Consider the following 26,514-nt stretch of genomic DNA (forward strand, 5'->3'; position numbering starts at 1 on the left):
ACAATTATTTAGATTTTATTAAAGAACATTTGGTTGGGTTCAGGTTGATTTTGTTTCAGGGTTTTGGTATTTTACTTTATTGGGTTTGATTGGTTGGGGATTTGGTGTGGGAGGGGTGTCAGTCATCATTCTTATGATGGAAAAGGGCTTTTTCAAAGAGGAAAGGTTTGCAGAGGAAGGTATTCATGTGCGAGAACACTGTGGCATTTGTCAGTTAAGGATGGGCCACAGAATATAGAATATACATGACACACAACCTGAAAAGCAAGGAAATGAAAATTTAAGATAACCAACAGTACATTTCCTCCTCCCATTTGCCTAGAGATGCTCGCCTCTCTAGTATTAAAACAACCATACGCTATATAAAATTCACTCCAACCTTAGCTCTGCTGTAGTTGAGATGCCAGCCTTATGGCACTCCCTTCTCCAATTCCACTCCACAAACAAGACGATGTATGTGCCATAATTTGTGTGTGTTGGGGGACAATTTTGTTGTTGTGGTTTTTATTATTATTTAAATTCTTTGGGTGAGGTTTAGTGAGAAGAAGATTAGCTACATGGAAAGATAAAAACAGGGAGAGGGAACGCTGAAGGAATGGGGCAAGGAGAATAGGGAAGATCAGAAGATGGAAAGGAGGGAGAAGGGAGGAGTCTACTTACTCAGCAGGTAGCTGCATTCCTTTCAGAGGGACGACCTGAGGAGTAAGGTACTATTCAGCGTGCAGAACTAGGATCCTTTGAAAGAACAGTTGGCTCCAGCTGTTGATACCTACTGTTGTCCCAGTAACATAAGGATTAGACAGTAGCACTAATAAGTTCTAACAATAGGGGAATTATGTTTAAACTTCATGAAAAGTGAGAGCTTAATCAAACCATAGCATGCAGAGTAGAACATTAATCTCATTAATGATCTTTATAAGTCTATTGACCCCCCCCCCCCGACACATTTTACAATTATATTCCTGTACATCACTTTGAAAAGCAAAATTGGGGCATTTTTTAAACAACAAAATGTGATGCAAAAATCAAAAAGCCTCTTCTAGCTCAAACCTTATGTGATGACCACTACTATGTGGCTGACACAATAGGGATGGAATGGGGGACCTCCAGAGCAAAAAAACCAAGAGCTATAGATTGAGCCAAAAGTCAGGAGATGCTAAATTCTAGCATCTCCACTGTGACTTTCTGACCTTGGATGAAGCACCATGTCAACATCTTCAAAACTAACACATTATCCTCCTCCAAAACCCTCATCAGAACCCTCCCTTTTTTATCATGTCTAATAAAACTTGACAATGACAAGGATGCTGGTGTGTTGAGATCACTGCCTGTCATGATGAGCAATATTGGCTCATTGTTTTCATGTATTCCCATGTCTGTCTGTCTGCATCCATCTGTTGTCACTTGTTTTATATTTTAAGTTTCTTGGGGCAGGGACTGTCTTTTTGTTCTGGCTTTGTACAGCACCTACCACAATGGGATTCTAGTTCACGACTGGGCTCATAGGTGCTACAGCAATATAAATAATAACAATAATAGGTGCAATGTTGTTTACCTGGCATCTTAACATTTCAACGCCCCAAAGGCCTCGTATTTTACATAAGAGAATTTCCCTCCCAGAAGTTTAACCCTTTAAAATGTGTCCCTGTTTCACGATTTCTTTTCAATTAAAAAAACAAAACAAAAAACAGTAAGATAGAACTGATTTTGTTCCTTCACAACAAGGAAGAATCCCCCCCTTTCCCCCCAGTTATTTTACAGATGAAAATTACCCAAAGGTCAAATAAAAGGTTTGTGTCCTATATTACTATTGTGGATCTTGTGTTTATTTCTCGAGTTATAATATTTAAATGTCAAGCATCCCTAGGAGAAATAAATTATTCATTATAATTAGAACTGTAATTTTAAAAAATTCATTTATTGGTGAGCAAGCAGTGTATTCAGTGAGGTGGGTTTTTTTTTCTTCTTCCGTACAATAGCTATGTACCTTGAGATAATGTTCTAATTAACCTAATTGCAACCACTGTATTGAACTGTAGGTTGAGATCCAAAGTGTCATGGCAACCAGCAGAAAAGCTTTGCTAGCCTTTGTTTTTTTTAGTATAGTCTCAGAAATAGTTCTTTATTACAGGAAATAAAGAGGTAAATCCTCTTAACAAGATAAAGCTTGAACCAAGAAAGAATTTTTTCCCCTTTACGTAAATTAAGCATTCTGCTACAATTTAATTAGCATAAGCCATCATAATAATGTACCCCATAAGTGTTTGCTTTTCCTGTCTAGAGCAAATCTCCTGTGCTCAGGAGATTTACAGTAAATCATTGAATATTAATTTATTTGATTTTACTGAAGTACATTTTACACAGTCAGCTTATGCGAGAGAACAATAATTTTCTCTCCCTTGCAGGAAAGATCATATTCAATGCCACAATATGAGCTAAAAGGAACTCTATGAAATGCTGCTCCAGTTTTATGATCTCAGTGAACTCTAGAGACCACTGGAAGTTGATATTTCAGAACGTGGGAAGTCTGTTGGAGAACGCTCTTAATTATGATTTTTATGTGACTGCAAATTAAAAAATACATGTTGCATTTCAATGAACAGTGAAATGTAATACTACTTTATGTTGTAGATAGGTTCTATCCTGGCTGAGAAAAGACTTTAAAACTCCCATAAAATTCAATGGGGGTACTGCCTGGATAAAGACTGCAGGATGGATCAAACAATGGTAAGGTTTTAATGAATTGGATGGTGCTTTGTTTGATGGTGCTCCTGCCTAATGCATCACTGTGTAAGTAATGTGTTTTATTTTATACGTTGTCCCTCATAAATTAGTAATCACATCTAATATATGCAGTTTTTGCTTCCTATCTGTTTTTCCTGTAGATAAAAATTCATTTATATCAAGATTTTTTAAATTGACTTTTATCATGATGAAGTATATGTGCCGTCTGGAGATGCCAAAACAACAACACATTAAATTTGTAATTTCATGAGATATTTTTCCTTATTAGATGACACCAGAAACAAATCTTGGAACCTTTCATTTATTTTTGTACAGATTATTAGTATCTTTGGCTTTTTTCAGATAATGTGCTATGCAATACCTGTCCCTTTATCAATATGTGTGTTTTCTTTCAATCAATGAATAGAAGAGATGGACATATTAAGATGTGTACTATAAATATATGAGAAAGTGTTTTTTAAATGGTTTGCTGAATTTCACCTACTTCCAGATCATTTGTCCATTAGATATGCTCTGTGTCTGGTGCTTTCTTCTTTTCATGCTCTAAACATCATTTATTATAAATATGTTTAACTGAAGGTGAACTCCTGCTGGTGTGCTGAGACCACAGTTTATCATGCTGACCATAGGCGCAAACTCCATGGGTGCTCTGGGGCTGGAGCACCCACAGGGAAAAAATGGCAGTGACAGCCCCCTTAACAGCACCTCCCCCTTCCTCCCCACGCCTCCCGCCTGCCACAATCAGCTGTTTTGCTGGGAGGGGGGAAAGTAGTGGGGATGTGGCATGCTCGGGGGAGGGGGTGGAACTGGGCGGGAAGAGGTGTGGGGGGGATGGAGCAGGGGCAGGAAGAGGAAGGGGTGGAGTGGGGGGTGGGGCAGGGTAGGGCCTTGGGGAAAGGGATTGGGCCTGGGGCAGAGGCAGGGGTCGAGCACCCCCCGGCACTTTGGAAAGTTGGCGACAATATTGTGTAATAGTTTCCTTGTACTCTGTCTCTCTCTCTGTTAACCAGTTTATTTGAGCATGAGCTTTCGTGAGCTACAGCTCACTTCATCTATGCATCCGATGAAGTGAGCTGTAGCTCACGAAAGCTCATGCTCAAATAAACTGGTTAGTCTCTAAGGTGCCACAAGTACTCCTTTTCTTTTTTCTTTTTACGAATACAGACTAACACGGCTGTTACTCTGAAATCTCTCTCTGTTGTATCTTATCTTATACTTATATTGTAAGCTGTTTGGGGCAGGGACTGTTTGTTTTGCTCTGTGGTTGCACAGCATCTAGTACAGTGGGGTGCTAGTCCATGACTAGAGTTCCTAGGTGCTACAATAATACAAATAATAAATTACAAATACCTCCCCCAATACAGTTATCACTGCTTCTGGCTTCTCAGGAAGGACAAAGTTGAATTGCATAGAAAATATTTTCTTCTTGATTCATGACATGGACTTTAGTAATATCACCAGGAGTGCTGTGTGTAGCAAGATAAGGATAATATTCATCACTATGATAGCCCTTGGGCTAATTAAGAACCAAATATTTATCCATAGACTCCAATATTATTCACACAAAAAATGTTCATACAAGACTTGTCAGTAGAACTGCCTGTGTAATCATTTGCGTAATACTCTGCCTCTCCTCTTAGCCCATGGTAAATATCTGGAAAGCGTTGATGAACTGTCATATTCATTTAGATGCTTTTTTCTGAACACTGGGCCTGTCAGTATTTAATACTATGTGAGATGTTATTTTATCATCACTTGCTATTTACTCATTTTAGTAAAGATTCTGTCTCCCCCACAAAACCCCATATGTGCATACCTCACCTTAATATATTTCCTGATTTGGTTGGTGATGCTTTTCCTCATAGAATCACAGAATTTAATAAATTATGATATACTGCTTGATTTGGTTTGTTGTGTTTTGTTCTCCACCATCCTACAGAATTCTAAAGTATGGATATATTTTATTAAATGAATAGAATGATCTTAAGGCTAGCAAAACAATTGTAATGATCTAATCTGACCTTCTGCATTACACAAGCTAGAGAGTTTCATTCGATGGTTCCTACACCAAGCCCTTCAGTTCTGGTTGGCTTACAGCATTGCTGTTAGAAAGGCATCCAATATTGATTTAAAGACTTCAAATGATAGGTAATCCATGACATACTCAGGTAGTGTTCAAGTAGAGAATTACCCTCACTGTTAGCAATGTATTCCTCGTTTCTAGCTTAAATTTCATTGGATTGTTTTAAAAACTGACAAAGTTTATCATTTTCTATTCAATTCTGTCTTCTGATTATGTGTATGCATATTCTTTTTCTAGATTTCTTAGTGAAATATTCTCTGCCACTTTGTCAGTGGCTATGACTGTTGTCTGTAATCCTCCTTATATATATTATTCTGTCTTGCAAAGGATGGCATTTATTATTTGATCTGTGACTCTATTCAGCTATTTTAAGTAAACATTTGCAATTTTTCTCTTATTGATATCTGAAGTACTGTAATAATAGAAGCAATATTAATATAGAACATTTTCCATTGGTACATAAAATAAAACAAAGAATAAAGCACATTCAAATTAAGACAAGATCACTTTCTAAAAGCAGATCAAGAACCCTTTTGAAAGATGAGATTTATGTGCCTCCTTTGAAAATCCTCATTTGAAAACATTATCAATTCGATTATAGTAGAACAAGCCACGCTCTTTCCAACCACACAGGAAGACATTGTTGCTGCTCTAGAGACCATGCACCATAGTAAGAACAGAAAAAAATAAGGGGTATGAGAAAGGGATACAGAATGCAAGCAAAAACAAATAAAAACAAAACAAAAACACAAAAACTCCACAAAGGACCAAATGGGCACAGGTTCATTGAAGTTTCTGGACCATCAGTGATTTACAACGGGTGAGAATCTGCCCCAAAATTTAAAAAGAGTTAAGCAAAGAGTACTCAGACTTCATAATACACAACTCTATTATACCCTTGACATATAAATTCAGATTCCAAAGACAGAAGGGTTTATGATTCTGTACTTTGATATTCTGTATAATACAAAACATAGAACTTTCCCACAATAATTCCTAGGCCTAGAGCAGATCTTTTAGGAAAAAAAAATCCAATCTTGATTTTAAGATTGTCAGTCATGAAGAATCCACCACAGCCCTTAGTAAGTTGTTCCAATAGTTAATTACTCTCACTGTTTAAAAAGTTACACTTCAGTTTCCAGCATTTGTACGATGTTAACATTTCTCCACTAGATTGAGAATCCCATTATCAAATATTTTCCCCATGTTGGTATTTATAGACTGTAACCAAGTCACCCCCTTAAACTTCTATTTGTTAAACTAAATAGATTAAACTCCTTGAGTCTATCGCTATAAGGTAGGTTTCTCCTCCTGTAATAGTTTTTATGTCTCTTCTCCAAACTCTCTCCAATGTTTTAACATCCTTCAAGGACTGTAAACACCAGAATTGGACACAGTATTCCAACAGTGGGTGCACCAGTACCAAATACAGAGATAGAGTAACCTCTTTTCTCCTATTCAGGATTCCTCTGTTTATGCATTATCCCTTTTTTGCCACAGTATTGCACTGAGAGCTCATGTTCAGCTGATTATCCAGCATGACCTGTCCCCCACCCTTTTTCAGGGTCACTGCTTCCCAGGATAGAGTCCCCAATCCTCAAAGTATGGCCTACAGTCTTTTTTCATAGAAGTATACGTTTACATTTAACCATATTAAAACACACAAGTTTGCCTGAGCCCAGCTTACCAAGTACTCCAGGGCGCTCTGTATCAGTAATCTGTCCTCTTCATTATTTAGCATCCCCCCAGTTTTTGTATCCTCTCCAAATTCATCAGTAATTATGTCAAGTTTTCTTCCAAGTCATTGATATAAATGTTAACTAGCATAGGGCCAAGAACCAATATGTAAAATTAAATAATTCTTCACAAAGAAAAAAATGTGGTCTGAGCATAATTAAGAAAGAAAGAAATTTAGGAAAAGAATTAGAGATAGAAAGAGGAAAAGAAAAGAGAGAAATAATGAATGTCTTGAACGTATCTCCTACTCAGTCATGAACACAGTTTTAATTTGTCCTCATCTATCCTGTTGTTATTGGTAAGAAATACTTCCAAATCTCCAGAAATTTAGCAAAATCATCCTTTGTTTATTATATAAGCTTCTCAAAAGCTACTGTTTTGCCCATACATTTCAACTAGTCATGTAGTTTCTACCCTCTTTAAAAAAAAAAATAAAATAAAATAAAAAAAAATCACACATAATATCACTTACTTCTAGTGAATTGGAAAGTTTCTTAATTTGTTTAATGATTTGGGGGTACCAGGGGGATGTTTTGGGGCCATACTCTAAACCATTAGTTACTAAAAATGAAACCAAACAGAACAAAGAGCTGAGCTACACTAACATGTATGCTCAAATAAATTTGTTAGTCTTTAAGGTGCCACAAGTACTCCTTTTCTTTTTACTAACATGTAAGTATCCCTAGTGGCAGAGAATAGACAGGACTCGGATGTCGGACTGCTGGATTGTGATAGGACCCTTGAGGTCACCCTGAACTCTGAGCTCACTGCCTAAGTAAATAGTCTTTACAGCTTCTTATCTACACACATTCCAAAAACCTGGCTTGAATTTACTGTCATAGAAGAGACTGCTGATTTCATTACCTCAAACCAATGGATATCCTTAACTCAAATCAAAGACAAATGGGACAGCTGGTACGTTTGCTGTTGCTGATGAGTCAACTGTAGACCACTAGCAAATCAAAATACTTTATATGATTTGTTTTATTTTGTTTTGAATGTAAATCTCTGGTGTAACTAAAAGGCTGTAAACACATGTTAATTTCAGATTAGGTTAGGAAATTATCATGTTAGACACGGGGAAAAAAAGCAAACAGTAAAAGCTAGATGGTATTTTTCTTCTAATGTCCACCATTGACACCAGTCAGTAACACACTAATCATTCAAAAATTCAGTACTGTGGAGGCTGTTAATAGCAATACTAGGGGAACTCATGGACACAATGAGACTTCAAGAGACTTCCCTCCTCCACAGGTACAGCTAATAGTAATGAAAAAGACTGTTCTCCCCTTTGTTTTCCTTCTAGATTCAATTGGGGTTAATATTCTGCCTTCACACTGTCTTAAACTACTATGTAGTGTTGTTTTATGCTGTGAAACACATGCTGCATTCAACTCCAGAGATAGCACTGTGACCATGCCCCCCATAAGGCTTTATGGAAATATGCTTATTAATGTATATATGACATAACTGGAATATGTTTATGCTACATATGTCATGTAACATATCTCTATAACGGTTATGATCTACTGAATACATTCCTCCTATTTGTATGCATGTATCATTTTTGTACTTGAAGTTATGAATATTGGCTGTATACTTACTTGATTTCGAAGTAAGCTTTGTAAGGCATTTGGTCAGCTTCTTTAGAAAGGAATTTGCAGAGTTAAGTGCCCAATCAAGAACCACTTAAGGAACAATGGATCTTGGAATGCTCCAATCCACAGAAGAAGTCTACCTGAGGTTGTTCAAGGTAGCATGTGAACCATGGCTGCTACCTGTAGTTCTGAGTCATGCAGGGACATGTGACTGGCTCATGTGAATCCAAAACTCCATCTTGGAGCTGGACTTTGCATAGGAGAGTGGAGGGGGTCTCCACCCAGAAGAGAGAGTCTATTTAAGCCCATGGGAGACTCCTCCATTTTGTCTTCAGCTGGCTAAGGAGATAGTCTCTCCACCCCCAGGGATATCTGAAAGAAACTGGAACAAAGGACAGTAACTGCAGGGGGTGTGAGTGAGTGCTGGACCCAGACTAGAAGGAGTCTGTAAAAGGAAGCTTACTGAATGAGGTTTTTATCTGTGTTTCTTACTGTATTAGACAGAGACTTGCGTCTTCTATTTTATTTTACTTGGTAATTCACTTTGTTCTCTCTGTTACTACTTGGAACCACTTGAATCCTACTTTCTGTATTTAATAAAATCACTTTTTACTTATGAACCTAGAGTATATATTAATACCTGGGGGGGGCCAAACAGCTGTGCATACCTCTCTATCAGTGTTATAGAGCGCGAACAATTTATGAGTTCACTTTATACAGGGTAAAATGGATTTATTTGAGGTTTGGACCCCATTGGGAGTTGGGCATCTGAGTGTTAAAGACAGGAACACTTCTTAAGTTGCTTTCAGCTAAGTCTTCAGCTTTGGGGCATGTGGTTCACACCCTGGGTCTGTGTTGGAGCAGACTGGTTTGTCTGGCTCAGCAAGACAGGGTGCTGGAGTCTCAAGCTGGCAGGGGCAGAAGTAGTCGTGGTACATCAGTTGGCAGTCCCAAGGAGGTTTCTGTGATCCAACCCTTCACAAGCACCCTTTTCACTGGCTGGCAAAATGATTCCAGTAGGAACCCTTTTTTTTTTTTTTTCTCCTTTTCTTACCTCCTTTATTTATTTGAGAATTTATTAGTAATAATGCCTCTTGCTTGAGGGTAGTCTTAACCCTCCGGTGAACATTAATAATGGTAATATTCTGTCAAGGTTCTTACAGTGCAGCAAATAAATAAACCTTTTGTGCACACGCTAGGAGAGGATTCATTTTCAGCATGCTGGCCAACAAATACGCTATAGCAGTATCATTAGCAGTCTTAAAGTATTTTTGCATAAGGCTCTTTGTTTGTCTTCATAAGGTAAGTGAAAGGGATGATCCATTTGAGACCAGCTTCATTATTACCATTTATTTTTGTGGCTGCCTCAAAAGGTCTTATGATGGTGCTCAGGGTTTTGATAGGACTCTGCTAAGATGGTATCAGATGCATATTAGCTTGACTCACTCCTTTGCAGCATGAGCTCAGATTGCTCAAGGCGATGTTCAACATTTTCATTCCATAAAACATATCATGTATCATATAGAGGATAGGTTTATTAAAGGAATTTTCACACTGTATAGAAAAATAACTGATATTGTAAGGAAAGCATTCAGTGGCTCCAAGGACTGGTAAGAGACAAGGTCTAATTCCCATCTTACTTGCATAAATGAGAGTAAAATCAGGTCTTTAGCCCAAGTTGCTAATGATTAAGAGCCAGAATATCCTGGGATGGTGTGGGTGATGAGTAACCAGCTCCCTGATGCCCACAGCATGGTCTTCTGTGGCAAGTGGAGCTCTGGTGCTGAAGAAAATCAAACAGTTCTCCAAGTTATGTGGTTATGTGGTAAAAGGTTATGTGATGGCCTACAGAAAATGTATATTTATCAATATGGTTTTAGATTTCTAAAATGCACCCAGTTACATATATATTATTTAATAAAACACAAAACACTTTTTTCATCAACAGCCCCTCCCCTCCCCAATACATTTTCCAAAAGAAACATCCAGGACTGAATGCTCAAAAGGTGTTAGGCTCCTAACTATTTTAAATTACTGGAAGTCAGGAGCCTAAAAAGAAGAAAGTAGCCTATCTCCTTTTGAACACTGAGCCTTACGTCACCTAATCTAACATTTTGATTTCTTTTGGTGGAAATTTGAATACCAAAATATTTTAGCCACAAACGTAACCAAGATACTCTAGAGAGAGATTTTTGTTTTAGGGGATTTTTTTTAATGAAAATTCATTTTTTTTCGTTGGAAATCAGATTTTTTTTTCTGAAAAAAACCCAAAACAGTTATGTAGTCAAAACACCATTTTTCTTTCTTTCAGAAATCTTTTTCAATTGTTTTCAAGCAACCCTTCACAGGCCCTAGATAATTCAGAGCAGAGTTAGAGGTCTGAATCCATTTACTAGTGGATTAATGTTGTGACATCCCCAAAACAACTCTCAAAATTGGTACCCTTGCTAGCAGATTCAGTAGAGGTCAAGAAGTGCAGTAGAATAATGTTTGAAGTACCCACTGTTCCATAAAGGGATTACTCCAAAACAGGGTTGCAGTATATTAGTGGGAAAATATGAAAACACTTATGCAATTTTACTACCACCCATATTGTACTCTGTCCTTGAGATTAATAATAAAGGTTTTCATCTGCACATTTTATGAGTATTGTACAGTATGAAGGTCACCTTTAGAAAATACATTCTAAAAGAACATCTGAAAAGCTAGTCAATAATGTGGCTTCTCCATATTTCTGTACAAAGAACTCAGACTTATTTTACTGAGCTCTAGATTTCCACAACAATTAAGAAAAAAAGAATGAAATGAAGGACCCTGAAGTGCTGAAATATTTACAATTAGGAGAGATGTCTAAAACTTTAATTGACCTATGACATGCTGTCACTGCAAGTTTAAATGCAATCCAGTAATGACATGCCATAAACCATGTCAAAATGAAAAGTATGTGTAAGCTGCCCTTTGGAATGTTTGAGATTTCTGTTCTGATGACAGATATCACCTACATCAGCAAAACAATTGAAAGAAAACCAAGCTTCAGGAAAGTTTACCCAGTAATTAATTGAAGAAATAATGGGTCCAGAAATGCTTACCCATGAACTATGGGGTTGCACATATTTTGCCACAATAGTTTTGCTGAGAGAAAAATCTGCCTTCTCCTCCAAGGTTTATGTACAACAGTAATAGCCAACTGGTGTCTCTGCTGTCAGATTTTTGTGCATTGTCATTATTCTGGGATCTGTAGTTCACTTCTAAGTTTTCCATTACCCTGTATTTTCTCTGCTTTCTACATTACATATGTGCTTATACTTCAGTGACAGTTGTGGTGTACCCCAGTGCAGCATCTTCTGAGTTATTCCATATTTTAGTGAACTCCAATCATGGTCTTGCATGCTCCAGAATTTGTAGCTTTTCCTGATTTGATTGTAAGAAGAAGAACACACCAGTTTAACAAGAATCTGTAACACTGGGGCTCAGCACAGATGAAGCTAGGCCTCAGGTTTATATTCAATGTAGGCGAAAGATACTAGAAGAAAAGGATGAGTCATTATCCAAGAAGCCTGAGGAGAAGAAAATCATGTTTGAAGAATAAAAGTAAGTTCCAAATTTCTCTGGGTCCCAGCATCTTCTACTTCGAGTCATAGGAATCTAAACCAGTGGTTCTCAAGTTTTTGTTGTTTTTTTTTTATTTGCAGATCCCTAATAAATTTCAAATAGAGGGGTGGACCCCTTTGAAACTTTCAAATGGAGGGGTGGACCCCTTTGTAAATATATTGTCTATATATATATAATTGAATTCTGTTCAGTCAGTTTTCAGTCTGTCTTTCACAGACCCCTTAAACGTAGACTGCAGACTCTCAGGAGTCCATGGACCACTCATTGACACCCACTTGTCTAAACAGTTGAGAAGGCCCATCTTTTCTCTGACATTCACTGTCCTGCATTAAAAGTGGACATGTTCTGAATTCAAGTTTTAATAGTGATGTAGGAAACTTTGAGTTTCACCATTAAAGTACACTTGAGGTATACTAAAAAGGTTCATCAAGACTAACACATAAAGCCTAAACCTACTATTTAGCTAATAAGTATTTGTCATTGTTACACTCGTTGACAGGTAATAATTAGAAGTGGCCATTTCAAATAACATTAATTGAGAATTTTTGCATTAATGTAATCAAATATATTTTTCTATTATTCAGCCATCTCTAGTAATAATTCTAAGAAGCCCAGAACAAGTAATACCAACAGTAAATAGTTCACCCTACATTTTCTAATGAATGCAGTAGATCCTCATTAATATGCACTTTGTTAATCCTTACAATTTATAATTCACACACATAACTGTCTCTCTCTGCCCGACTTCTTGGCTAAAATTTAATATCAGGCTGTTGCTGTAAATTCTCAGATTAGTGTGATCTAATTTTACAAAAATACTGTGGCACATTGTGAAGTATTAGTATACATAATTAAGATAGACCGCTGTTGTCTAAATTAAATGAGTTAAATATATTTTGTGATCCATCTACCTTGTTTTTAAATTTGGCCAAGTGCTGACCCTATCTTACACATAAGTAAGGGGCTCATTAGCTTCTTACTTCCGTGTCTGAGTGCTCCACAGTGAGCAAATTCATCCAGGCCATGTGCAAAGAAGCATTGGCAGCTCCATAGCTGTTCCATGACTAAGTTCTGGAAGAAGTCATGCAACCCGAGACCACTTCTTGACTGGCACTCTGAAGAGCCCGGCTCTCTCTTCTCCGTGCAGAGTCTCAACAGGAGGTACTGCAATGCTGAACTTCCATAACTCCTCACAGAAATTCCATGGAGAAAGATGGGAAAGGCAGAGAGGCTTGGGGGAGCTGAAGCAGGCTGTATTTTGTCTTTCTCATTCCCCAGGAAAAGAAGGGAGAAAGTCTTTGGCCTTCAGGAATCAGTTCTCTCCAATGTCAACTCAGTTTTGGAACTATCAGCTGGTTCTGCAGCCCACTCAGTCACTCGCTATTTCCCCAGTTTTCTCACAGCTGGGAAACTCCTAGCCTGCACACTGGGATGTCACGGGAGGTACTGTTTTTTCCTCAACAACACTTCGCCATGCTCTGGTCACCACTATGACAAAGAGGAGAGGCATAGTCATTGAATTAGCCTCCAGGGGAGTAGGTGGGAGTGGTTCAGTAGGCAAGTAGCAGCTGTATGACTGCTGCTGAGTGTGAAACAGATCCTTTCCAAGGCCTCAATACCATGGAGGGGGTCTGGATACAATATAACTCCCTGTGTGTTCGCTTGCTTGCTAATTTGGAAAAAATTGCTAATTCTCAGTATCAGTGAAATCATATCCATGTATACAATTTTACTCAAATACAGAATAAGAGTGTACCTTTCATAAGAGTTAGTGAGATCCTACAGCATCTCCAGAAGGGCAGTGGAGCCCTTCAAGTATGGAGGTTGTTTTGTTATGCATGGGAAGCAGATAATTTAGATGCCTGGCTTGTTCTGAGTTACCTGAATAAATCTGTGCTTAATCCCTAGGTGATAACAATCAAAATTTCTTGAATCTAAGCTTTCTACCTTAACACTTACTATTTGAAAATCCTGATTAGCAACTCCAAGTAGGGGAACAACACACATGACAATTTGTGGAAGGCTAAGACCATATTTATTTGTTTAGACAAATACATAAATAAATCAGGATTACCAATGGCCACAACCCAATTAGTTCAGTGACTTGGGGCTTGAACATACAAGCTGCTGAGAAACTCTTGTAAAATTCTGAAAAGATTCAACTGCTCTGAAGTTCAACAGCTTATAACAGATGTTCAGCAGCTCACAGGACTGGACATTAACCAAGCATATTACACGTGTGAGTCTGCTTTACTTGCACAGAAAAAACTCCCACTGAATTCAATTTGAGTTACATTCATGTAATTTCAACAGGATTGGACCCCTTTACGTATGTGTTAGCTGAAAACAAATGAGATTTATCTGATGTTTCACATTCTCACCGTGGATGAAAGCTCTGTGATAAATAACAATCTCATTACATTGCTCTCACATTGAAACACATGAATGTAGAATAAAGTCTTGATCCCACTCCTAGTTACCGGTAAACACATTTCTTTATCACGTTAGCTGAAATCTGAAGAAAGTTTTTAAATCTTGGCTTTAAATAAAATATGTAAAGAAAAGAATGTTCTCCTCTCAAGAATAAATTACTAGCTTGCACCATAATCAGCAATGCATTTTCTCTCTACTGGATTAGTCCTGCTTTGAGCAGGGGTTTGGACTAGATGACCTCCTGAGGTCCCTTCCAACCCTGATAGTCTATGATACTGTCAAGAAAATAATTGAAGTCTATCAAACAAACAAACACAAGCCTAGACACAACACAACAAAGAGTGAAGGTAGGAAGAAAAAAACCCTCACTGTTCTCTTCTGCAGATGGCAAAATTGACTTAACCATATAAACACCGACACATTTCGAATTCTACATAAGTGAAAACACACACTGAAAGCTTTCCCTTTTGGTGGCATTCCAGATCTCCAGAATCCAGAGGCCCTGGAGGTTTTTCACCTTCCTCTGTAGCATGGGGCACGGGTCACTTGCTGGAGGATTCTCTGCTCCTTGAAGTCTTTAAACTACGATTTGAGGACTTCAATAGCACAGATATAAGTGTGAGGTTTTTTTTGTGGGAGTGGTGGGTGAAATTCTGTGGCCTGCGTTGTGCAGGAGGTCAGACTAGATGATCATAATGGTCCCTTCTGACCTAAATATCTATGAATCTATGAATAACAGTACACTCCTTAGAATGCAAAGTTAATATACCCTAAAATCAGTTAATAAAGTCTGCATCAACTTTTTTATCATTGGAAAAGCACTGACAGAAAGAAACCAGGTAAAAGGGAACCCATTTTATTTTATTTTGCACTGATTTCTATAGGAGCAAGATAAAGCCATGTGCTGCAGTAAGCAATTGCAATTACTGAATACTGAGTGTGGGGGCAATATATAATAAAGAACATAAAAATAAGGATGGATAAAAGCATTTGCTGTGCACTTAAAACAGAGAAGAAGTAACACCCTAGTTAGACGGAGAATAAATACTTGTTGTCTTCTCTAATTTAGCTCAATGATTGTATGAAAATGTCAAAAGGCATCCAAGTCAGTATGACCTAATTAAATTAGTGTTCAATTTGGGAGATCAGTGGTGATTTCCTCCGTAACATAGTTAATTGTTTTAGCCACCAAAGATAACTGGAGAATCTACTTTTTTTCTGAGCAGAAGGGAAAATCAGATACAAGAATAAGAAAATCAAGAGTTCAAAGAAATTCAATTCTAGAGTATACATCCATCATCAAGTTTTCAGTACTGAAAGAACCCCTGCAATTTGGGTGTGAAATCAATGGAATTTCTGCTACAGATTTCAAAGGGGCCAGGATTTCACTTAGGGTGATTTTTTTTTTTATGAATCTATACCCAGCACTGATAAGGAAAGCAAGAATTGTCCAGGTTGTGGTTCAGAACATGTGATGAAGCAACAATAATTTTCTGAAAAAGATGTAAGTGAAAATAGAGCATTTTAGTATTAGCACAATTATAATTTCAGTATAAATTAAGAACATAAGAATGGCATACTAGGTCACTACAATGGTCTATCTAGCCTAGTATCCTGTCTTCCAATAGTGGTTGGTGCCAGATGCTTCAGAAGGTCAATTAAGCCCTGATCATTCCAACTATTATTTGCATGGGTAGTATCTCTGAGTAAAGACTTTGCACATGAGTAAGAGTTTGCAGGATCATAGAATCATAGAAGATTAGGCTTGGAAGAGACTCAGGAGGTCATCTACTCCAACCCCCTACTCAAAGCAGCACCAACCCCAACTAAATCATCCCAACCAGGGCTTTCTCAAGAGTCCATCAAGAGGCTTTGTCAAGGATTGAGTCGTAAAGTGAAAAATAGTTGTAAATTCTTATTAAAATGAATAGGGAGCCCAGTTCTCCCAGAGTTGCATCTTCACCTGTCCCTCTGTCATTTTCCTTCTGTGCAACTTTATAGTTTGTTTAAAAGAGGCATTCATTTTCTCTTCCTGAAATAGCTCTAAAACTACTAATGAGCAAGAATATGGAAGGAAAAGAAAGAAAGAAAGCATTATAAGGCTCTAGTCTCAATCTTTTCAAATATGCATGGTGATATATCATGTCCACATTGCTAACAAAGTTTCATAGCTGCACCTGCTGGTCCTCTTGTGAGAAGCATATCTGAAGCATGCAGAGCTACAGCCAAAGCAAATTAGTTCATGTGAGATAGCTATTACAAACCCTTTGCAACCTATTGCTTGAAGGGAGACATGATTGTGGTCCAACCAATGCAATAGAGAATGGAATAGTGAAGCAGCACATGCTTGTATAAAATACATGCTCATCTGTGGCAGCTATGCTATGCTAACCCAGTCTTGCCTGAACACTGGGAAGCACGGGGTGGCACAATTTACTGCCACGGGAAATAGCTTTCATATTTGCTATGCTGTAGATGGGATAAGATGGTTCTTTACTCTTAACAAGGGTGCACATCGATTTCTGTATGATCTTTAATATGCCCATGGTATATTTACTTGTGGCAGAACACACCTCTCTGTTTTTTTCTCAGTTACTCTATAGTCTGTTTTTATCCAAAATTTTGTTACAAATGCTCTGCTCTTCAAATAGCCTCACACTTAATGGGTCAGTTCCTCAGCTGGTGTAAATCTGTGTAGCTCTGTTACACTGAATTGTAGCATGCTATGCCATTTTCCACTGGCTGAGGATCTGCCTACATATACTTAAATGTACAACAGGTGCACAACTTCACCTAGGAATGAATGGATGAGAGACAGAAGCATCCTCTCAACTGATTACCATTTTAAAGCATTCTAGGAGGAAAAAAGGATTAGGTCATTCTCTTTGGAATAAGGTGTTCCAGCTGTTGCAATAGTAATTTTTACTGGGATTTTCTTTGTAGCAGTTATTTACTGAGTGACATGGGGTTAGAAATCCAGCTGCTCTTGCCTTGGGGTGCCGTGCCAGCTTCTGTTTGTTCCCTCCTGATATTTTTATTTTAGGGGAAAAAGACAAATCTGTAATTTAAAAAAAAAAGTTAAAATGGTTGATTAATTACAAATCAGGAATATTTTGAAGGCATGAAAGAAAATAAACAGCTCGGGTAAAGTGAACAGATGGGATTACAAACTAAACTGCTATCATTAGCATTATGAGTCCTATAATTAGTTATTAGAATAACAATACATATCTAATATTAACATGAGATAACAACTGTTATTGTGGTAAGGATGCAGGCAGGGAGAAGAGGAAGCTGATTTCAATGTTGATAAATGCAAAGTAATGCACATTGGAAAACATAATCCCAACTATACATATACAATGATGGGGTTTAAATTAGCTATTACCACTCAAGAAAGAGATCTTGGAGTCATTGTGGATAGTTCTCTGAAAACAGCCAGTCAATGTGCAGCGGCAATCAAAAAAGTGAACAGAATGTTGGGAATCGTTAAGAAAGGGATAGAAAATAAGACAGAAAATATCACATTGCCTCTATATAAATCCATGGTATGCCCAGATCTTGAATACTGCATGCAGGGGTGGTGGCCCCATCTCAAAAAAGATATAGTGGAATTGGAAAAGGCTCAGAAAAGTGCAATATGAAGACTTTCTGGATAGAAGGCAGTATTTGGTACTGAAGGCACAGCATGCTGAAGTATCAGAGAGGGCAGTGCAAAAGGAGAAGAAAATTGGCAGCATGTGACCTCCATAAGAAGAAAGAGGAGAACCTATGTACCCTCAATGCAGATAAAGGTAAGAAGCCATTTTCAGGCTCTCTGCACAGGTGCTATGACGGAGAATGGTTTGGAAGAGTTATCTGAGAGAAGGGCTCAGAAGGAGACCCCCATTGACCAGAAGACAGGGGATGCATTATCCTAGGGATGGGGGTTCCACGATCACCACTCCCAAGAGGAGGAGATGGGTAGTGGTGGTCATGGACTCCCTACTAAAGGGGATGGAGTCATCCATCTGCTGTCCAGATTGGGAAACTCGAGAAGTGTGCTGCTTGCCTGGAGCTAGAATTCAGGACATGATGGAGTGTCTGCCAAGACTGATCAAGCCCTTGGACCGCTACTCCTTCCTACTTCTCCACATGAGTACCAATGACACTGCCAAGAATGACTTTGAGCCGGTCACTACAGACTATGTGGCTCTGGGAAGAAAGATAAAGGAGTTTGAGGTGCAAGTCGTGTTCTCATCCATCCTCCCTGTTGAAGGAAAAGGCCCAGGTAGGAACCATCAAATTGTGGAACAAAATGTGTGATTATGCAGGTGGTGTCAGAGAGAGCGCTTTGGATTCTTCGACCATGGGATGTTGTTCCAGGAAAAAGGATTGCTAGGAAGAGATGGGATCCACCTAATGAAGAGAGGGAAGAGCATCTTCGCAGGCAGGCTTGATAACCTAGTGAGCAGGGCTTTAAACTAGGTTGGCCGGGGGATGGAGACCTAAGCTCTGACGTAAGTGGGGAAATGGGATACCAGGAGGAAACACAAGGAGGGTGCAACAGGGGAGGCCTCCTGATTCATACTGAGAAAGTAGGGCAATTGGCTGGTTACCTTAGGTGAATGTACATGAACACAAGAAGCCTGGGAAACAAGCAGGAAGAATTGGAAGTCCTGGCACAGTCAAGGAACTATTATGTAATTGGAATAACGGAGGTTGGTGGGGTACCTCACATGACTGGAGCACTGTCAGGGATGGGTATAAACTGTTCAAGAAGGACAGGTGGGGGAGAAAAGGTGGAGGAGTTGCAAGTGAGCAGTATGATGGCTCAGAGCTCCAGTATGAAACTGGAGAAAAGCCTGTTGAGAGTCTTTGGGTTAAGTTTAGAGGTGAAAGCAACAAGGGTGATGTCATGGTGGGTGTCTCTTATAGACCACCAGACCAGGAGAATGAGGTAGATGAGGCTTTCTTCGGACAACTAACAGAAGTTTCCAGATCACAGGCCCTGATTCTCCTGCTGGACTTCAATCACCCTGACATCTGCTGAGATAGCAATATAGCAATGCACAGACAATCCAGAAAGTTTTTGGAGAGTGTTGGGGACAACTTCCTGGTGCAAGTGCTGGAGGAACCAACTGGGGGCTCCTCTTGACCTGCTGCTCACAAACAGAGAAGAATTGGTGGGGGAAGTAGAAAAGGGTAGAGTTCAGGTTGAATTGAGTTGAGCAGCAGAATACGGACCCTGGACTCCAAAAAAGCAGACTTTGACTCCATCAGGGAACTGATGGGCAGGATCCACTGGGGGCTAATATGTGGAGGAAAGGAGTCCAGGAGAGCTGGCTGTATTTTAAAGAAGCCTTATTGAGGTAGCAGGAACAAACCATCCTGATGTGCAGAAAGAATAGCAAATATGGGAGGCGACAAGCTTAGCTTAACAGAGAAATCTTTGGTGATCTTAAACATAAAAAGTAAGCTTACAAGCAGTGGAAACTTGGACAGATGACAAGGGAGGAGTATAAAAATATTGCTTGAGCATGCAGGGGTGTAATCAGGAAGGCCAAAGCACAATTGGAGTTACAAGGGATGTGAAAGTTAACAAGAAGGGTTTCTACAGGTATGCTAGCAACAAGAAGGTGGTCAGGGAAAGTGTGGGACCCTTACTGAATGGGGGAGAGAACCTAATGACAGATGATGTGGAAAAAGCTGAAGTACTCAATGCTTTTTTTACCTTGGTCTTCACAGATAAGGTCAGCTCCCAGACTGCTGCACTGGGTAGCACAGTATGGGGAAGAGGTGAGGAGCCCTCAGTGGTGAAAGAACAGGTTAAGGACTATTTACAAAAGCTGGGCATGCACAAGTCCCTGGAGCCAGATGCAATGCATCCAAGGGTGCTGATGGAGTTGGCTGATGTGATTGCAGAGCCATTGGCCATTACCTTTGAAAACTCGTGGCGATCGGGGGAGGTCCCAGATAATTGGAAAAAGGAAAATATAGTGCCCATCTTTAAAATAGGGAAGAAGGAGAATCCAGGGAACTCCAGACCTGTCAGCCTCTCCTCAGTCTCCAGAAAAATCATGGAACAGGTCCACAAGGAATCCATTTTGAAGCACTTGAAGGAGAGGAAGGTGATCAGGAACAATCAACATGGATTCACCAAGGGCAAGTCATGCCTGACCAACCTTATTTCTTTCTATGATGAGATAACTGACTCTGTGGATATGGGGAAAGCAGTGGACGTGATATACCTTGACTTTAGTAAAGCTTTTGATATGGTCTCCCACAATATTCTAGCCAGCAAATTAAAGTAGTATGGATTGGATGAATGGACTATAAGGTGGTTAGAAAGCTGGCTAGATTGTGGAGCTCAATGAGTAGTGATCAACGGCTCGATGTCTAGTTGGCAGCTGGTATCAAGCAGAGTGCCCCGGGGGTCGGTCCTGAGGCTGGTTTTGTTCAACATATTTGTTAATGGTCTGGAAGATGGGATGGATTGCACCCTCAGCACATTCATGGATGACATTAAGATGGAAGCAGAGGTAGATACGCTGGAGGGTAGGACCTAGACAAATTGGAGGATTGAGCCAAAAGAAATCTGATGAGGCTCAACAAGGTCAAGTACAGAGTCCTGCACTTAGGACGAAAGAATCCCATGCACTGCTGCAGTTTGGGGACCAACTGGCTAAGCAGCCATTCTGCAGAAAAGGACCTTGGGATTACAGTGGACAAGAAGGTGGATATGAGTCAACAGTGTGCCCTTGTTGCCAAGAAGGCTAACAGCATATTGGGCTGCGTTAATAGTAGGAGCAGATTGAGGGAAGTGATTATTCCCCTTTATTTGGCACTGGTGAGGCCACATCTGGAGTACTGCATCCAGTTTTGGGCCCCTCACTACAGAAAGGATGCGGACAAAGTGGAGAGAGTCCAGTGGAGGGCAATGAAAATGATTAGCAGGCTGGGGCACATGAGTTATGAGGAGAGGCTGAGGGAATTTGGCTTATTTAATCTACAAAAGAGAAGAGTGAGGGGGGATTTGATAGCAGCCTTCAACTATCCGAAGGGGGGTTCGAAAGAGGATGAATCTAGGCTGTTCTCAGCGGTGACAGCAATGTCTCAAGTTGCAGTGGGGGAGGTCTAGGTTGAATATTCAGAAAAACTATTTCACTAGGAGGGTGGTGAAGCACTGTAATGTGTTACCTAGGGAGGTGGTGGAATCTTCATTCTTAGAGGTTTTTAAGGCCCAGCTTGACAAAGCCCTGGCTGAAATGATTTAGTTGGGGTTGGTCCTGCTTTGAGCCGGGGGTTGGAGTAGATGACCTCCTGAGGTCTCTTCCATTCCTAATCTTCTATGATCCTAACAAAAATGATTAGGGGTATGAAATGGCTTCCATATGAGGAGAGACTAATAAGACTGGGACTTTTCATACAAAGAGATTACTAAGGGGGGATATGATAGAGGTCAACAAAATCATGACTGGTGTTGAAAAAGTAAATAAGGAAGTGTTATTTACTCCTTTTCATAACACAAGAACTAATTAAATGAAATTAATTGGCAGCAAGTTTAAAGCAAACAAAAAGTATTTTTTTCATACCATGCACAGTCAACCTGTGGAACTCCTTGCCAGAGGATGTTGTGAAGGCCAAGACTATAACAGCGTTCAAAAAAGTACTAGATAAGTTCATGGAGGCTAGATCCATCAATGGCTATTAGCCAGGATGCGCAGGGATGGTGTCCCTAGCCTCTGTTTGCGAGAAGCTGGGAATGGGCGACAGAGGATAGATCAATTGATACTGGGCTAGATGGACCTTTGGTCTGACCCAGTATGGCTGTTCTTATATTCTTATGATTTAGAAATGTTGTAGTCAAGGACACATGGTGTCTGATTCCTTTTTCACACACTGCTGTAACTCCATTCACTGTAGTGGAGCTACCCTCTAAAGTACATTGGCGTAAGAAGAGAATCGGGCCTCCATAATTGCTGCCTGTTATTGCTTCCATAGTTACCTTATAGCTTAGCCACATGTTTTAACTCTTTTCCTAATTATAAAGTATTTAAGACTTTGTTCACTTTCCATAAAATTCAAAGGAAATTCTTTCAGTAACTTCAAGGAGGGTTGGTTCATCACCTCCACTCTGAGGGTATTTCCATTTTCCCACGAAGTCAAAGTTCAGCCAGAGCCCTGTGCTGGCTGTGCTATGGGGTACAGCACTCTAGGAGGAGCTCTGAGAGGAATTCTGCCTCAAAATTTCTTTTTGAACTTCCCAGCACATCCACTGCTACCTACTTCAGGATGTGCACTGCATTTCTCCCACTACATCCAGCCACCTCCATCTGCCTGTGTTTTGAGGAGAGATCCATGGGCCCTTCTTCTTATGGCTCCTCCTTTCCAATTTGGAGCGTATTATACTCGATGGGACTCCTGGAAGAAAAAGTCTCTATGCCCCAGGAGCACATGAACTGCTAGTATATCTCAGTTGTTCAGTGGGACTAATCAGTGCTTAAGGGCCTTGTTGAATTGGAGCCTCTAAGGATATGTCTACATAGCACACTAAGCCTGGGCTCTGAATCAGGTTTAAGCCCAAGTCCCTTTTCCATCCACACAGAAATTAGCCTGACCCAGGCCAGCCTCCCCTCTGGACTCAAGCCCACAGACCCTGCTTGGGGATAGGGTGGTGTCAGAACCCATGTCTTAGGGTTACATGGGTCAGGGCCCTGACATTTTGCAGCTCAAGAATTCTTGCTGTATATATATATGGAAATAGCTGACAAGAGTGTCATATGAATTAGGCATGGACTACATGGATCAGGCTCTAAAAGAAAGGGACTCATTCTTGCATCTCTAGAGAGATGCTGGTATCCTTATTTCCCACTGAAAGCAGTGGAGTTGAAAGTACTTAGAATAATGCCCCAGTACCTTGTATGCTAAAGACCCTGATACTTTTCCCTGGATCAGATCTTCAATTAAGCTAGGCTGGTTAACACCAGCTGAGGCTCTGGCCTCATACGTTTAAAAGAATTTGCCAAATAACAGTATGTAGTGGAGTGTAAATTAGATAGCTAAATTATAGTGAACTCTCATGTTGTACAAAGGAAAACTGAGGCTGAATGTTAAATATCAACATAATTAAAAGAGTACTTAAGTCAGTACCGAAATGTATTTTTTCTTTTCACTCTTAGGTATTTTTCTTGAATTAAAGAATTAGAAAGTCTAATTGAAACATTAGAACGTTTCATTTTATTTATTGACATTTATAAAGTTAAATGTGTAAGTTAAAAGGAAAATGTTTCTTGCTGATTTTTTTACTGTATTGTTGCTATTTATTTGAGAAGAGCCATCATTTTGAATGTCTGCTTTTCTCTCCCTCTTCCTCAAACGTATTCAATAAATACTATAGATGATTTAAACAAATCTTAAGTTTAAAGATCAGCATTAAGAACATGCTTAACTTTAAGCACATGCTTAAACCTGTTGACTCCAATGAGACTAAAGCACGTGCCGAGTGCTTTATTGAAAACAGTTGCTTTTCTGAATGGGGCCTAAATTCTGCTACCCTTACTAATACTGAGTAGTGACTTATTTAGCACCAAGTCCCATTAAGTTCAATGATGCTATTTACAGAATAAAGAAGCTATTCAGTAAGAGAATGGGTGTGAGAATCTGGCCTTGATTTTGAATATGTGAATTATTTTTCTGGTTAATATCTCTGACATTTTTATATTGCAGCTGACTGTGGACACCAAAATAGGACCTAGCTATCTAGTCACCATGCCTGATGGATGGTGCAGTCAGGTAGGAAATTAAATATAATTTGTGCCTGCAATTAATTGTGAACGAAAACTGGATGTTGCCTTTGAAAACCAGGTCCCCAGACCTTTTGGGAATCCCAGAACATAACAGCAGATGCAAAGTTAATGTAATACAGCGGGTGTTCCGTTTTATTTTGTTTCCTCAAGAAAGAAAATGTTGGGAATATCCAGGCTGAAAAGATGGACGTCGGTGCTTAAACCTGCGCTAGAAAAAATGCCACTCTGCTGGAGGCTGGGAGACACCTAAAAGGTTATGATTTACTTCTGAACAATTAGTATGCATGCGCATAAGGGAGGCCATGTGTCCTAAATTTCTTGGATATTTCTTTCCATAAACAAAATGTTTAACTACCTCAGTAAGTCAGACCTAGTCCAGAAGCAGTTTGTCAGGAAAAAAGCTGGCTAGCAACACACCAGAAGGTCCTAGATGAAGGAGCATGTAATAAGGTGGTGAAATCTGTTGATGTAAAAAAAAAAAAATCCCGGGTACAATCAATAAACTTTTGAATGACTTAGGTTAACGAAGTGTATGAACAGATAAGTAGCGTATGCATTTCATTGTAGGAAAATAAAAGATAATGAGGCTGAGACAAAAAACATGAAGAAGATAACATTCTGAATGGCCATGTGCCATAAAACACTGAGCAGAAAAAGGGCTATAGTGGATAAAATTATAAAGCCTTTGGCACAGTACTTACCAGCAGTAAAAATGCCAATACAAGGCTTGGATTCATAAAAGGTTTTAATAATTACATTACAGAGGTACTCTTCTTTCCGAGTGTAAGCATCAAGTGAAACCAAGTTCTGTCCAATGTTCTGGCCATTATAGCTATGGGAAAGATAATGGTAGGGCCACGCACTGATACATGGAGTGAAGGACCCAATTTATACAATGGGCTCATTGGCTGGGCAGCCATGGGTAGATTTAACACTAAGGTTGCAGTTTTTGTATACAAATTCAAGACAATAATATGTACAGAGGGGTCCAAAATTTTAAAGGGACCACAGAGGATAATTTGTCCTGTGATTATCCAATACAAACGAAGGGATGTAAGTGCTTGGAAAATCACTGCTACCATGTTGCAAAATCCACTATTTTTGCCATATGTAGTTTAAAGATCATTGCAGCCAACCTTTTTTTTCTGACAGTCTGTAAGGAAGTTGTCCAGACTGCTCAAGACAGCTCTATGGGGAATCATTCAATGCTTCACTGATATCTGAACCAGTACAGATCCATCCACGTCTAAATGACTTTTGCAATTCATTCATACCACAAGAGCTGCTGCTATCAGACTACTTGCTGCTTCTCTTCAGACCCCCGATTCCCTTGCTCTCTCTTCTACTATTGCTCTCCTAGTTAAGACTTGTATTGGTACCACTACCAGAAAGAATCCATGAACCTTGGATTATGTGGCCGTCTTCACTAAAGACTCAATATCCAATAACATATTCGGAAATCTGTAGAAAATCCTGGATAAATGGCAAGAAGATGGCAGCTTAAAGTCTATGTCTTTGGAAATTGCAGTCAACATGTTCAAGGAAATTATGGATGATGAGCAATAGGGTAGTATCTCTTGTTTTGTTCATACCTTGACCCTCTCAGTCACTGGTGTAGCCATAAAAGTCATGTATGTTATGAAACTGGTCACTCTTTTGGTGATCTCAGAGCTCTTCTCTGGTTCTGGGTTCACACTCCCTCTATTTTTTTTATTTTCAGCATCAGTTACTTTTTTGAATCCTTCGAATATTCTGCACGGCCCAGCACCAACACAAGCCTTCCTACGTTTCTCTGTTACTGCTAATATATATATATATATATTACTGTACTATATAATATATATATTACTGTATTACAAATAAATTATATATATATAATTATCATTATTTGTAATACAGTAGTGCCTAGAGAATAACTTAGGAATAATTATCCTAAGTACTCAACAGACACAAGAAGAGACAAAGCTTTTCCACCAGAACCACAATGACATTGATAACAACCATCAGCCTCTTGCACAAGAAAGAAAGAAAGAAAGAACCCCCCCACAAACCTGCTCCAGGTAATTTTTCCTATAGCATGAACAGAGAAGAATGAAATTCCACTATATCAACTTGAAGACTTGGCTCTTCCAATCTAACTGATAAACTGGGAGGTTTTCAAATCCTGTGCTGATGGGTGACAGTACAAAGCCCCAAAATAGGTAGATGAATAATGTAATTATGTGATTAGGCCAGCTGCAAACAGGAGTGACCACAAAATTGCAGGTGTAATTGATTTGCACTGGCCATCACTTATTAAATGAGACATCATTTATTAAAATCTCTTAATACAATATACCATCCAAGCAAAATTTCTGCAGGTGAATGCAAGTTCTACCTACTCAGTGCACTTAATAGAAATGTTTGTTCAATATTATGGAAGGCTTATTTCCTCCCAAGACTCATAGAGGGTGTCAAGCAATATTCTGATAAAGATTCTCAAGTGTTATATCTCTTACTTTGGTATTCTGTTCACTAT

At 39.2% G+C, this 26,514-nt stretch overlaps 1 long non-coding RNA gene across 1 annotated transcript in view; it reads left to right on the forward strand.

Moving 5' to 3' along the window:
* The first annotated feature begins 2,378 nt into the window (after window positions 1-2,378).
* The window catches only part of LOC141993388 (uncharacterized), a 32,994-nt gene continuing 8,858 nt past the window's right edge, over window positions 2,379-26,514 (forward strand). The window contains exons 1-3 of the long non-coding RNA XR_012640838.1: window positions 2,379-2,727; window positions 23,917-23,982; window positions 24,147-24,249. This is a non-coding gene — a long non-coding RNA (uncharacterized LOC141993388). The remainder of the gene's footprint in view (window positions 2,728-23,916; window positions 23,983-24,146; window positions 24,250-26,514) is intronic.

The sequence above is a fragment of the Natator depressus genome, chromosome 9, assembly GCF_965152275.1.
Source record: "Natator depressus isolate rNatDep1 chromosome 9, rNatDep2.hap1, whole genome shotgun sequence".
NCBI classification, from domain to species: domain Eukaryota; kingdom Metazoa; phylum Chordata; order Testudines; family Cheloniidae; genus Natator; species Natator depressus.